Here is a 16,840-nt window from a genome sequence, read left to right on the forward strand (position 1 = left end):
GTGCATCCATCCATCCACAGCCCTTTTTCCCATTAACTATCATTGTGTATCCATCCATCTACAGCCCTTTTTTCCATTAACTATCATTGTGTATCCTTCTGTCCACAGCCCCTTTTTCCATTAACTATCATTGTGTATTCATCCATCCACAGCCCTTTTTCCCATTAACTATCATTGTGTATCCTTCCATCCACAGCCCCTTTTCCCATTAACTATAATTGTGTATCCATACATCCACAGCCCTTTTTCCCATTTTTTCACATGAGGTTGGGGTGTCACTTCAACAGTGACAATCATCTTGAGCCAAGTTTCACACCAGCAGGTGGCTAGCTCTGCTACAGTATCATTGTGTATATACTATCATAAAAGAGGAGGATTTAAACAGTGGTCTGTACAAGTACCCCAAATGTAAAAGGGTCATTTATTTTTTAATTTTAACTTGTCAGGGGAAATATAAGAAGGGGAGATCTGGAGAACAGATGGAAATGTAAAGAATATGACTAGAAATGTTAATCTCTGTAAGGATCTTGTTTTGAATAAGAACTTTAAGTTATATCATATGTATAAGAAGGTCCTTAAATAATAGCAATGCCTTTAGGCTTATTCATTTTATTTTTTTTTTAATTGGTGGGTAGTGAATGGTACATATACAAGTTTTACACCAAATCTACTCAGTTCTGGTACTTTCAAACCTGCATAAAACCAGAAGCCCCCCATTCCTCACCTAGACTGTAATATTCTCATTCTGAGGTGACATAACTTTGGCAAAAATAGGAATGTTTGGTTTGCCAAATACACCTGCAGTTTTTTCTCTGGTGCTGTGCAGCAAACACAATGAATTTACATTGCGTGAACTGCCAAATTGGTCAACAAAATAGGAATTCAATGAATGTAAGTTAAAATAATTAAAATAGGCCTACAAAGTAACTTAGTCTCTTAGGAGATGAGCAGAATTTCAGTTTTAATATGCTACAAATAAACAAAACAAGTATGTATTTTCAGTCCTTTGCAGACACCCACTTAATTTCTGCTTAGTTTCAAATGTTTTTGATCTAATTCATTCCACGGGAAGTGGCAAGTTTGCAGGTGTCAGTTTAAAAACATGTTTCCTTCTTAATGCTGTTACTGTACTTTCACAGGGCACTAAAAGTTAACAAACCCTTTAGTCATGACGGCTTTATGAATAGTAACTCTTTTCTTCATAAAATGAGGAAGCTATATTCACATTGTCAGACCATGTTATGTATTTTGAGATATGATACTGTGTCATTTACAGAACATCATAACCAAAAAAGGGAACTTAAGTAGGAGAAAATTCAGCGTAGTGTTCAGTTCAGGTAAATAGGGACATTTTGTAAATCAGCTTAGATGTCTCCTAGGAAAGACTGTAGTGTTACTTGCACACTCTTTGTCCAAGTGTTTGAACATGTTATTTTACCCCAAAGCAGTGTTTGCAGCTGACATGCAACATGTCTGAAATGCTTTTCTGTGTTAATATAAAAGAACTTGCCTGTAACCACTGCTATCATAACGGACTTTCCTGCCACACTTGCAGAATAATATGGCACAATAAGCCATATTTATTTACTCACTTCACATTTTTTCTTTTAACTATTTTTATCATTCAGAATATCACTAACATCACGAATATCAAAGGAATATCAAAATAATCCAGAATATCACTAATATCAAGAATATCACGGGAATATCAAAATAATCCAGAATATCACTAACATCAAGAATATCACAGGAATATCAGAATAATCCAGAATATCACTAATAGCAAGAATATCACAGGAATATCAAAATAATCCAGAATATCACTAACATCAAGAATACCACAGAAATATCAAAAAATCCAGAATATCACTAATATCAAGAATATCACAGGAATATCAAAATAATCCAGAATATCACTAACATCAAGAATATCACAGGAATATCAAAATAATCCAGAATATTACTAATCTTGAAACCATCTTGCCACCTTTGATTGGTCTAATTTACTTGCAATTAAAGACCCCAATGAAGCAGCTAACCACTTTACCAATACCCTACTGTACTTGCAAAACAAATTATTTTCCTTTGTACAAAGGCTACTTCAATATCATAAACATCACTGGGTATCTAATGAACTCAAACACCTCCTCAAATTGCATGATGAAGCATGGCACAATTGGAAATGGAACCCTTCTACAGATTCCCAAGCCAAATATACCTCACAATGCAACCTAGCCAAGCAATGAATCTACAGACACAAAAACAACCACTACCAAAACAAACAAATCCAACTTTTAGCCAAACCTAAAAGATTCTGGAGAGTAATCAACCTCTTGACTGGTTGCCAAGCACAACACAACTCCACTTCCCTGAACCCCTCTAACACCACCACCTACAAACTCTCATGCGCTGACTTACTCAATTAGTTCAGCAACCTGCCACACATCAACACAACAAATCTTCCACTCCCACAGCTACCCTCTCCTCCCTTTACATTCCACTACTCCACTTCAAAAAGATTAGAAGCAAAGAGACTGAAACACAATTGGATCAAATATAAATAGGTATTCCTCCAGGCTCCAATAACCTAGTCTGTTGGTTCATTCACCTTTGTAAGGACTTCATCTCCCACCTTCTCACTCACATATACAACCGCTGCTTAACCAATAAGATTATGCCTCGGATATGGAAAATGGCAATAGTTACCCCTATTTCAAAACTACCAAAGCAACTACTGCTTCGCAATTCTGAACTATATCAATACTTCCCACTTTAGGTAAAATACTAGAAAAAATATCTACAACCAAATTGTTGTCTATTTACATAAATACCATCTTCTATTCAAGAAGCAACATGGATTCTGGTCTGGACACAACATTATAACAACTCTCTACTCCCTCACAGGTAACATCCTATCCAATATGGACAAAAGCAACCTGACAGGAGCTGTCTTTGTTGACCGCACAAAAGCCTTTGAGTTAACTCATCATCATTGAGTTAACTGACCATTATTTACTATATGAACTGAAATAGGCATTTCTGACAAAGTAAAACCTTGGTTTATAGATCTCCTCATCGATAGATCCTTCAAGGTGAAAGCAGGCAATACCACCTCTGAAACAGCTCCTCTTATAAATGGAGTACCCCAGGGTTCCACTTTAGCCCCTGTGTCATTTTCCATATTTATCAACAAACTCCATATGATCATCCTCAGATACCTCTGATTCATTATGCAGATGACATGGTCATCTACAGATCAAACAAATCCCACGCTATTATACAAACTCAGCTCCAAGATGACCTCCAAACCCTCAACCAGTAGCTAATAGGCCAGAAACTTATACTCAATCCCTCAAAAACAAAAAGTGCTATTTGGAACGAACCAAAAATTACCAATGCACCCAGCTTCCTTAATATTAAAGATGTTAACAATACTACCATAGAAACTACCACATCCTTCAAATACCTTGGCATTTGGCTAGATCAATGTCTTTTAACTTGCAAATACACATTCACAACACATGCCATTTCTGTCCAAACCAAAGCTGCCATAGTCAAAATAATACTCTTATCTCAACTCAAACATGAACTACAAATTATAGCTGCAACCTCAAAGAAAAATTCTACCACCATACAAACCATCTCTGATAAAATCAGACAGTTTATTACTAACTCCCCCAATAATGAACACTACTGCCTAACTCTTGCAAACGTTAAATGGTTCCCAGTATATTTGACAGCCAGCTACCTACAAGGATCACTAGTTCACAAAGCCCTTTCTCTTGAGAGTCTGTCCCCTCTCACTCATAAACTTTTCACCAAAACCCTCACATATAATCTTAGGGTTATCTCTCAGTTTCAACCTACCCTACTAATTCCAAAAAGTAAACTTTATTGCACTGACCATGCATTCTCCATCATAGTATCAAAACCATGGGACTCCATTCATCTCTCAGTCTGAGACATCCAGAAGTACTCAGACTTCAGAAAACAGCTCAATGAACACTTCTTTACCCAAGAAAGTACAGCTGTACTCACTCAGATCATGTTATACTAACCCTGCAGCTCTCTCGCACACCCCTTTATCCCTTTTTCATCCTTTCTTATCTCATCTTTTCTTCCCCGTATGTACTGCCTCTCGTTCATCCTACTTCCCTCTTCTCTTTGCATCTCTCTCACCTTTTTTCCTGTCTTCTCACCATGGTATTTTTCTTGCATCTATTCTCAATTGCCTCTTCTTATGTCTTCATACCTCTCTGTATAATGATATGCTGCTATCCCTGGAGCATATGCCATCGCAGTCATTATGGGAACATCTTCTCCATAAACTTCTGCTAAGCATAATTCCATTTATTCATCTATGTTTTAACATTAACAGCTTCTTACAGTAGGTCAGCATTGCAGTAGGCCAGACTGCCTGCCCAAAGAATAGATAAGCAGCCGCCGGCCACTCACTCTGACCATCCCTAGTTGGCACTACCAGCACCTGGATCATCAAGGTCATAGTCAGGGCTCTGTCCCTTTATACCACAATACCAACAGTGGATAACTGAGCGCTTTTGACAAGAAATCTTCCTATTAGCTGTAGAGCAAACAGTGCTGTTAAATTGTCATGAGTAGTAGACAGGGCACTCACCATGGAAAGTTAAGCTCTGTGGTGATGAAAATAGTACTACAGCTCACCTAAATGCACAGATGTCAGCAGCAGGTCAAGCAATGGTGCCAGTACACTCATTAGGCTAAAAATACATATATCACTACCGCAATGGGTCAGATTAAAACACTCATTTTGTTGTGTTTTCCAGTTTAATCCCTGGCCCAAAAGCTCCATTTCAGGGAAGACAGGAGAAAATTACTCCAGTGCAAACCTGGCCCTATTTAATGCAACTAGTCAACTTAGTTTGCGTGTCTCTGAGAAGAAAAGGGAGCATGTGGAGAAAACTCATGTTGTCATGAAAAGATGGGAAGAGCATTTAAACTTTACCCAGACAGTAAACGGTGGAGAGAATTGAACACCCATAGCTGGAATAACATTTAATTGTCATGTCAGCTGTTAATACACAGTGCAGCTGGGCAGTACTACTAACTCACTATGGGAAGGAGATCAAGGCTAGAAGTACATACCATAATAAGCATTAACATATTAACACGGGCAGCCCAACAGAGACAAGTTAGCAGTATTCATACTTAAACCAGTATATTTGCAAAAACAGTACGCATACTCTGGATGGCTGCTACATAATGTTTTACGTGTCTGTCTTCTGTTGCCATGACTGTGTTTCTGTGACTGTGATTTACACACTGTGTGCTCTTCTATGAACTACTAGCATGTCTTGATGCATGCACTGTACCATTATAATTGCTGCCGATTCCATGCTGCATGCAAAGATTCACTTACTTGCAAGCCCTACATGATTAGGTCCTTCTGCAGTTTGTGACTCATCTTTAAATTCTATGTACAGAAAATGTAGCTTTCTTGGGTGCAAAATACATAGAGGAAACAGAAAAAACACAATCTTGGAAGGGCATGGAGTTAACAGTTTGGAGAAATTCACCATAGCAGAAATCCCCTTCTTCTACAAGTGAAACTTGTGAAGACATTAGTAGAAGGGAAGTGAGTAGGTCCTCAGTCACAGCAATATGCAAGTCATGCTCATGCATGAGCCAGGAGAAGGGAAGCTGAAAATAAGCAAAAGAGGAAATGACAGGAGGACTAGAGGAACTGAGCTAGCAAAAGGTGTGAAGTGCATGGCCTTAACCTAGCAGGAACAGCCCCCCCCCCTACACGCCAAACGCACACACACACACACACACACACACACACACACACACACACACACACAGACACACACTACTCTCAGAGAAGTGAAACACAGAGCCAAGCAAGTGCAAACACACACACACAGACACACACACACACACACACACAGACACACAGACACAGACACACACACACACACACACACACACACACACACACACACACACACTACTCTCAGAGAAGTGAAACACAAAACCCAAGCAAGTGCACACACATGCGCACACAAACACACAGAAGCCTAATCAGCAGTAGTAGAAATAGCTGTTAAAGCAGATGGTTTTCAAAAGTACACTTGCAGTACTGAATTTACATCTGAAGCGAATCTTATCAGCTGGAAAAAAATAATATACTGGGTTGCTTCAATGAATAATCCTGTTTGTTTTTAGCTCTCTCTGTAAATGACAGTCATCATTAGTGAAATGAAACAAGAAGGGGAATTCCAAGCTGAGCAATAAAATAAATTTCTACAAATCAGTATGGATATGCACAACATATTGTTTTGTACCTCCTTAAAAAGCTGTCTTGATTATTTGCTGTTCCCCTTCATACCATATCTCTCAACCTCTTAGAGCAAGAAATCTGGACAAAGCCATAAATGAAAGTGGGACAAAGGCCCAAAAATAGGGACAATTTTTAAATATTGCTCTTACAAACTTTGAAAACTGATAGAATAGCAGGTTTTGTATTAGCATGAAATTTCTGAAGGGTATGAAGTCTGAAATTCAAATGTCTATCATTATTTTTTTCATTTCAGTCTTTAACGATTTGCTACTAATTTGCTAGAAAACCACAATTTTATGAAAAACAGACCAAAAATATAAGGCAAAAATCTGTACAGTTGAGAGGTATGCTTCATACATTTCTATACCTTTTTCAGCACAGAAATATATGTTAATGTAAAATTAAAGGAAAATGACCAACATACTTATCTATTAAACAAGTTTCCATACTACTCAACAGGTGTAAAGTACTTCATCTTTCAGCTAAGTACTTCAACTGCCCAGTGTTGAACTCTCTAACTGCTATTCTTCATTAGAAGTCATTGCCACTGTGGTATTTATGTACCAGCAGTGATTTCCTTTTTTTTTTTGTTACTTTGTCGACTGTGTCTAGTTTAGATGTCCAACTGTCTGTGACCAAATGAATAAATTAATTCTTAAAAAATAGGTAACGTAAAATATATATATATATATATATATATATATATATATATATATATATATATATATTTTTTTTTTTTTTTCATCTGGTTGCACACACAAACACATGCGCATGCGTACACACACACACACACACACACACACACACACAAACACAAAACATGTAGCCACATTTTTGACTGTGTACAGCTCAGACATCCAACAGTGTTAAAATGAAGTAATAATTAAAGAATAAGCACTGTAATGCAATTCAGCTGGTTGCTTTCAGCCATATACAGTATATACTCACTTATACAAGTACATGCAGTGCCACATTCACAGATGAAGACACAAATCCTTGAGGTTTCTGCTGTTGCAGTTACAAATGTTAGCTGTCATTTTTTTATTTTTGTTTCTGTTTTTCTTTTCTTTTATTTTTTGTATTTTTTTTTTTTTTGCTCAACAAATGTGGAATGTTAACAGCTGCATTTAATAAGTAGAAATGGAACTGTGGTTGCAGCTAAACAATCTAGTCATAGCAGACAGAATTCAAGCCAGAACAGGGATGTTTTCATTTATCAAGTGCTCCCAAAACATTAATCCACCCCTTTGCAGTGTTGACTATCTAGTGGAGATTGTTGATTCTCCAGTCCGATTTTCTAATGCACTACAATGACTGTGAGGACATAACTGAATCACACCTCTCAATTGTGCAGATTTTTGCAGAATGTCCAGATTTTGCATCTTATTTTTGGTCTGTTCACCATAAAATTTGGGTTTTTCTGGCAAATCATTGAAGATTAGAGTCACTAAATAATGACAGATATTTGAGTTTCAGACTTTATATCCTTCAGAAAATACATAATGATGCAAAACCTGTTATTCTAACAACTTTCTAAGCTTATAGGTGCAATTTTATATTCTATCCCTATTTTGGGCCTTTGCCCCCCCCCCCCAATCATTCTGGCTTTGTCCAGATTTCTGCACTGAGATGTTGAGAGGTATGAATTGAATAGAACCAGGGGTCTACAGATGACATTGGGTTCTATATGCTCAGAGATATATCTTAGAGCTTTTTTCTAAGTATTTGATCCAGGGATAGCCCAGTCTAAAATCATGAGTAAAGGCAAGAAATTCAGTCTTTTTTTTTCAATGAAGGAATATGTTGTGGCCAAAGATTAATGTTTATGTTGACAAAATAGTATTTCCCCAAAAAAAATTTGAAGACAAATGTTTGCAAGGGTACAGAAATCATATTGGGGAATAGTGCTGGTCTCCCTAACCCCATAAAAAAGTAAACTTCTGTGTATCCCCCTGGTGTTAAAATAGGACATTAACTTTCAAATGTCCCAGATTTTGTGCAACTTCTCTGATTTTGTCCCTTATTTTTGCCCTATCCCTCACAATATTTCTAATTTTCAAATAAATCACTGAGGATTGCAGTCAGTCTAATACCAGACATTAGAGTTTCATATTTTTTATTGTTCAAAAAATGCTTTTTTCTGGAAATCGTACAGTTCTGTTTAATTTTACGTGAATTTGACTAATATATTTTAAAAACATGTCCATGATTATGTGCATGTCTCCCCTCATTAATTCTGGCATTGTCCCAAATTCTTGAGCAAAGTAGCTGAAAGCTATAGATTAGGATAAAACTTAAAGTGCAAACTATCATAGATATATATGTCAAGTTTCTTACATATACACAGCATACATCTTCGGAAATGCCTCCAAAAGACAGCCATCTTCTGTGTACCTCCTACTGTTCGACTGGAAAAGGTTAAAGATCAAATGGTCACACAAATATAGTTCAACCAGTTTCTGTTAATCATATACATGTGTATATGTATGTATACACATATACACATAGACATATATGGCATGCCTCTTTAACCCTTCATCCAAAACACACCAACTTGAATATACATCTAATGTCTGACTGAGAGGAAAGTGAAAAAATAATGATCACATTAATGCATTCAAACTTATTGCTCTTAGACAGTACATTGTCCGTAGATAAGCTAAGGTGACAACATGTGCACAGCTCTAAGCAATGCTTTTAAGGAAAGTTAATGAAAGAATGACCACACTATCCTTAGACACATACAAAGGCTATTACACCTTCTGTGCATACCTCTGAGCAGGGTCAATTTTAGAATAAGTTGGATACAGAGCTGAAGTTGAAGACTGGATCCTCAAAATAAGTTTATATCAAAATCTACTCATACAGATGATAACAGCACTCACTGCATCACTGTGCCAATGATGAGTTACTATCACACATATCTTCTCCAATTGAAAGATAGCTATTTATTATGCTAGTCACATTAATATATTTCATCTTATTGATATCACATCCATAAAGAGCCACAGTAATATATTTCAATTAACTGATATCAGATACATGTAGAGAAACTTACTGCAACCCCACTACACACACACACACACACACACACACACACACACACACACACACACACTGTATTTTAATGTCAAAATATTTACAATCCTTTAGGCTTGCTGACAGTACAGATAACATCATTTATTTAAAAATATTTTTAATAAAAATAAAGATTTCTGTCACACTCAGTTACTACTAGAAGACACTCTGTATTACTTCGGTATTTTGAAATGCCACAAAACAAACCAAACTTGAAAAAGGAAGCCTGCAAGATGATAAACCACAGCAGATGCACCAATTCCAGAGACAGTGATGCTGATAAACTGCAAGTTAAAAATTTATTTTAAGCTCAACAAAAATAGGCTTTTCGTCAGTGTCCCACACCAACTTCATCAGAAAAACAAACAACACATTCAGCTTACACCTTAATAAAAAGCTCATAAATCTCATGACTTAGCAATTAAGCCAATCCATTCACAACACCTGCTCAAACCCTTCCCTGAGGACTCAACCTTACTGCACAAGCAGTAAAAGGAATATCCATACTTTTATAAGCCATGCTGAAATAGATAAAAAATGGTGAAGAAATTAAAATGGATGCAATCTACAAAAATAAATACAATAAAATTACCTAACCAAACGTCTTCATTTTAAAATACAAGAAATGGATAACATTCCATTTAAGCCTGGATAATGATAAGCTTCTAGTTTTAGCTGCCAAATTAATTCATTTTGTTCTAAAAGTAACATATCTGGACCCCCCTATTGGAAGGAACTACCTGATCAATGACTGAAAAAGTAAATTCATGACCTGGGTATTCCTTAACATGCCTGGCAAGCGCATTCTCCATCTTCTCTTTTTTGATGGCATAAAGGTGTTCATAAAGGCGTTCCTGAAGTTTCCTGTCAGTTTTTCCTATATAAAACACCGGGCATGAAGAGCACCTAGCCAAATATACCACATGTGAACTGGCACAGTTAAATCTACCCCTGATGGTGTATTTGTTCTCCCCAATACTAAAAAAGGTCCCTGCTTTAATAAACCTACAGTATTTACACATATTGCATTTGTACATCCCCCTAACTGGGGCATGGTTCGATTTCATCTGTAAAACACTCTTCAGATTCAACCCCCTCCTAAACACCACCTTAGGTGTAATCTCAAACCGTGAGTTACCTTGCAAGTCTAATTGGAAAATATTCCAATTTTTCTTTATGATGGAGGAAACGTCCCCTGCATCAACATTGAAAGTTGTAATAAAACTGCAAAGGTAATTCTCATGGGCTTGCATATGGGATGGTTCGGGCTTCGGGGTGCTACATTACTGCCCAAAATTGGTACGTAGAACCCATTCTTCCTCTTACTGCAAACTTCCTTGACCAGTTCTGATATGAGATGGTCCGGGTATCCCCTGTTCAAAAAAAGGCCACGAATAAACTCACATTCTTCAAGGAAGTTGCTGAACTTCGACACCAACTTCGCCACCCTCACCAACTACCCCTTTACTATCGACCTCTTCTGATGGAAAGGGTGACTGCTCTCAAAATGTAAATAACTGTTAGAAAAAGTTACTTTGCGGTGAATTTTGGCAGTAAAACAGCCTAGAGGGATATCTTTAAATAACTCCACATCTAAGTAAGAGATCCTCTCCTTGGAAAAATTTAATGTAAATTTCAAAAAACTGGTGGAGTTATTAAAACTATCTAACAGTGTCTCAGTCACTTCCCTCTCCCCCTGTAGGATGATAAAAATGTCATCCAAGAATCTAGTGTAAATCAGGGTTTTCTCCTGAATGATAGGATTAGGGAAAACAAACTCTCTCTCACAGTAAGTCATCACCAAATTGGCAACACTGGCCCCACAAGGAGACCCCATAGGGACCCCTATTAATTGGTGGAACCAACGGTTGTTAAATGAGAAAAAATTGCGGGTCAGAATGATGTCCAATAACTCCCTCACCATCAGAATGTCTCCAACAGGTGCCTGTTTAATGGTCATGATAGCTTCAATCTATTCTAACGCAATGGAATGAGGGATGGAAGAATACAAATCAATAACATCAATTGTCAAGAAATTACTTTCCCCTGTGCAAGGAGTATGATTAACCCTCTCAAGAAATGACCAGGAGTCTTTAGAAATGTGGGACTCACTGGACACATACTTTTTCAAAATCATGTCCACCACCTTCGCCCCAGCATAAGTCACACTGCCCCTGGATACCTAAACCGTTTTTAAAAAGCTGTCTTGATTATTTGCTGTTCCCCTTCATACCATACCTCTCAACCTCTTAGAGCAAGAAATCTGGACAAAGTCATAAATGAAAGTGGGACAAAGGCCCAAAAATAGGGACAATTTTTAAATATTGCTCTTACAAACTTTGAAAACTGATAGAATAGCAGGTTTTGTATTAGCATGAAATTTCTGAAGGGTATGAAGTCTGAAATTCAAATGTCTATCATTATTTTTTTCATTTCAGTCTTTAACGATTTGCTACTAATTTGCTAGAAAACCACAATTTTATGAAAAACAGACCAAAAATATAAGGCAAAAATCTGTACAGTTGAGAGGTATGCTTCATACATTTCTATACCTTTTTCAGCACAGAAATATATGTTAATGTAAAATTAAAGGAAAATGACCAACATACTTATCTATTAAACAAGTTTCCATACTACTCAACAGGTGTAAAGTACTTCATCTTTCAGCTAAGTACTTCAACTGCCCAGTGTTGAACTCTCTAACTGCTATTCTTCATTAGAAGTCATTTCCACTGTGGTATTTATGTACCAGCAGTGATTTCCTTTTTTTTTTGTTACTTTGTCGACTGTGTCTAGTTTAGATGTCTAACTGTCTGTGACCAAATGAATAAATTAATTCTTAAAAAATAGGTAACGTAATATATATATATATATATATATTTCATCTGGCTGCACACACAAACACATGCGCATGCGCGCGCGCACACACACACACACACACACACACACACACACACACAAACACAAAACATGTAGCCACATTTTTGACTGTGTACAGCCCAGACATCCAACAGTGTTAAAATGAATGAAGTAATAATTAAAGAATAAGCACTGTAATGCAATTCAGCTGGTTGCTTTCAGCCATATACAGTATATACTCACTTATACAAGTACATGCAGTGCCACATCCACAGATGAAGACACAAATCCTTGAGGTTTCTGCTGTTGCAGTTACAAATGTTAGCTGTCATTTTTTTATTTTTGTTTCTGTTTTTCTTTTGTTTTGATTTTTTTTGTATTTTTTTTTTTTTTGCTCAACAAATGTGGAATGTTAACAGCTGCATTTAATAAGTAGAAATGGAACTGTGGTTACAGCTAAACAATCTAGTCATAGCAGACAGAATTCAAGCCAGAACAGGGATGCTTTTCATTTATCAAGTGCTCCCAAAACATTAATCCACCCCTTTGCAGTGTTGACTATCTAGTGGAGATTGTTGATTCTCCAGTCCGATTTTCTAATGCACTACAATGACTGTGAGGACATAACTGAATCACACCTCTCAGTTGTGCAGATTTTTGCAGAATGTCCAGATTTTGCATCTTATTTTTGGTCTGTTCACCATAAAATTTGTGTTTTTCTTGCAAATCATTGAAGATTAGAGTCACTAAATAATGACATATATTTGAGTTTCAGACTTTATATCCTTCAGAAAATACATAATGATGCAAAACCTGTTATTCTAACAACTTTCTAAGCTTATAGGAGCAATTTTATATTCTATCCCTATTTTGGGCCTTTGCCCCCCCCTCCCCCCCCAATCATTCTGGCTTTGTCCAGATTTCTGCACTGAGATGTTGAGAGGAATGTATTGAATAGAACCAGGGGTCTACAGATGACATGGGGTTCTATATGCTCAGAGATATATCTTAGAGCTTTTTTCTAAGTATTTGATCCAGGGATAGCCCAGTCTAAAATCATGAGTAAAGGCAAGAAATTCAGTCTTTTTTTTCAATGAAGGAATATGTTGTGGCCAAAGATTAATGTTTATGTTGACAAAATAGTATTTCCCAAAAAAAATTTTGAAAAGACAAATGTTTGCAAGGATACAGAAATCATACTGGGGAATAGTGCTGGTCTCCCTAACCCCATAAAAAAGTAAACTTCTGTGTAGCCCCCTGGTGCTAAAATAGGACATTAACTTTCAAATGTCCCAGATTTTGTGCAAATTCTCTGATTTTGTCCCTTATTTTTGCCCTATCCCTCATAATATTTCTAATTTTCTGATAAATCACTGAGGATTGCAGTCAGTCTAATACCAGACATTAGAGTTGCATACTTTTTATTCTTCAAAAAATGCTTTTTTCTGGAAATTGCACAGTTCTGTTAAATTTTAAGTGAATTTGACTAATATATTTTAAAAACATGTCCATGATTATGTGCATGTCTCCCCTAATTAACTCTGGCATTGTCCCAAATTCTTGAGCAAAGTAGCTGAAAGCTATAGATTAGGATAAAACTTAAAGTGCAAATTATCATAGACATATATGTCAAGTTTCTTACATATACACAGCATGCATCTTCGGAAATGCCTCCAAAAGACAGCCATCTTCTGTGTACCTCCTACTGTTAGACTGGAAAAGGTTAATGATCAAATGGTCACACAAATATAGTTCAACCAGTTTCTGTCAATCATATACATGTGTATATATATGTATGCACATATACACATAGACATATATGGCATGCCTCTTTACCCCTTCCTCCAAAACACACCAACTTGAATATACATCTAATGTCTGACTGAGAGGAAAGTGAAAAAATAATGATCACATTAATGCATTCAAACTTATTGCTCTTAGACAGTACATTGTCCGTAGATAAGCTAAGGTGACAACATGCGCACAGCTCTAAGCAATGATTTTAAGGAAAGTTAATGAAAGAAGGACCACACTATCCTTAGACACATACAAAGGCTATTACACCTTCTGTGCATACCTCTGAGCAGGGTCAATTTTAGAATAAGTTGGATACAGAGCTGAAGTTGAAGACTGGATCCTCAAAATAAGTTTATATCAAAATCTACTCATACAGATGATAACAGCACTCACTGCATCACTGTGCCAGTGATGAGTTACTATCACACATATCTATTCCAACTGAAAGATAGCTATTTATTATGCTAGCCGCATTAATATAGTTCATCTTATTGATATCACATCCATAAAGAGCCACAGTAATATATTTCAATTAATTGATATCAGATACATGTAGAGAAACTTACTGCAACCCCACTACACACACACACACACACACACACACACACACACACACACACACACACACACACACACTGTATTTTAATGTCAAAATATTTACAATCCTTTAGGCTTGCTGACAGTACAGATCACATCATTTATTTAAAAATATTTTTAATAAAAATAAAGCTTTCTGTCACACTCAATTACTACTAGAAGACACTCTGTATTACTTCGGTATTTTGAAATGCCACAAAACAAACCAAACTTGAAAAAGGAAGCCTGCAAGATGATAAACCACAGCAGATGCACCAATTCCAGAGACAGTGATGCTGATAAACTGCAAGTTAAAATTTTATTTTAAGCTCAACAAAAATAGGCTTTTCGTCAGTGTCCCACACCAACTTCATCAGAAAAACAAACAACACATTCAGCTTACACCTTAATAAAAAGCTCATAAATCACATGACTACTTAGCAATTAAGCCAATCCATTCACAACACCTGCTCAAACCCTTCCCTGAGGACTCAACCTTACTGCACAAGCAGTAAAAGGAATATCCATACTTTTGTAAGCCATGCTGAAATAGATAAAAATGGTGAAGAAATTAAAATGGATGCAATCTACAAAAATAAATACAATAAAATTACCTAACCAAACGTCTTAATTTTAAAATACAAGAAATGGATAACATTCCATTTAAGCCTGGATAATGATAAGCTTCTAGTTTTAGCTGCCAAATTAATTCCTTTTGTTCTAAAAGTAACGTATCTGGACCCCCCTATTGGAAGGAACTACCTGATCAATGACTGAAAAAGTAAATTCATGACCCGGGTATTCCTTAACATGCCTGGCAAGCGCATTCTCCATCTTCTCTTTTTTTGATGGCATAAAGGTGTTCATAAAGGCGTTCCTGAAGTTTCCTGTCAGTTTTTCCTATATAAAATACCGGGCATGAAGAGCACCTAGCCAAATATACCACATGTGAACTGGCACAGTTAAATCTACCCCTGATAGTGTATTTGGTCTCCCCAATACTAAAAAAAGGTCCCTGCTTTAATAAACCTACAGTATTTACACATATTGCATTTGTACATTCCCCTACCCGGGGCATGGTTCAATTTCATCTGTAGAATACTCTTCAGATTCAACCCCCTCTTAAACACCACCTTAGGTGTAATCTCAAACCGTGAGTTACCCTGCAAGTCTAATTGCAAAATACTCCAATTTTTCTTTATGATAGAGGAAATGTCCCCTGCATCAACATTGAAAGTTGTAATAAAACTGCAAAGGTAATTCTCATGGGCTTGCATATGGGATGGTTCGGGGTTCAGGGGTGCTACATTATTGCCTAAAATTGGTATGTAGAACCCATTCTTCCTCTTACCGCAAACTTCCTTGACCAGTTCTGATATGAGATAGTCCGGGTATCCCCTGTTCAAAAAAAGGCCACAAATAAACTCACATTCTTCAAGGAAGTTGCTGAACTTCGACACCAACTTCGCCACCCTCACCAACTACCCCTTTACTATCGACCTCTTCTGATGGAAGGGGCGACTGCTCTCAAAATGTAAATAACTGTTAGAAAAAGTTACTTTGCGGTGAATTTTGGCAGTAAAACAGCCTAGAGGGATATCCTTAAATAACTCCACATCTAAGTAAGAGATCCTCTCCTTGGAAAAATTAAATGTAAATTTCAAAAAACTGGTGGAGTTATTAAAACTATCTAACAGTGTCTCAGCCACTTCTCTCTCCCCCTGTAGGATGATAAAAATGTCATCCAAGAATCTAGTGTAAAGCAGGGTTTTCTCCTGAATGATAGATAGGATTAGGGAAAACAAACTCTCTCTCCCAGTAAGTCATCACCAAATTGGCAACACTGGCCCCATAAGGAGACCCCATAGGGACCCCTATTAATTGGTGGAACCAACGGTTGTTAAAGGAGAAAAAAATTGCAGGTCAGAATGATGTCCAATAACTCCCTCACCATCAGAATGCCTCCAACAGGTGCCTGTTTAATGGTCATGATAGCTTCAATCCATTCTAACGCTATGGAATGAGGGATGGAAGAGTACAAATCAATAACATCGATTGTCAAGAAATTGCTCTCCCCTGTGCAAGGAGTACGATTAACCCTCTCAAGAAATGACCAGGAGTCTTTAGAAATGTGGGACTCACTGGACACATACTTTTTCAAAATTGTGTCCACCACCTTCACCCCAGCATAAGTCACACTGCCCCTTG

The 16,840-nt window shown here is 37.0% G+C and overlaps 1 protein-coding gene across 1 annotated transcript in view; it reads right to left on the minus strand.

The window, feature by feature from the left end:
- Positions 1-16,840, minus strand: part of LOC122808356 (SLIT-ROBO Rho GTPase-activating protein 2C-like) — a 369,557-nt gene that overhangs the window by 308,541 nt on the left and 44,176 nt on the right. The window lies entirely within an intron of this gene.

Source organism: Protopterus annectens, chromosome 8.part0, assembly GCF_019279795.1.
Source record: "Protopterus annectens isolate FY-2018-M chromosome 8.part0, PAN1.0, whole genome shotgun sequence".
Taxonomy (NCBI): Eukaryota; Metazoa; Chordata; order Ceratodontiformes; family Protopteridae; genus Protopterus; species Protopterus annectens.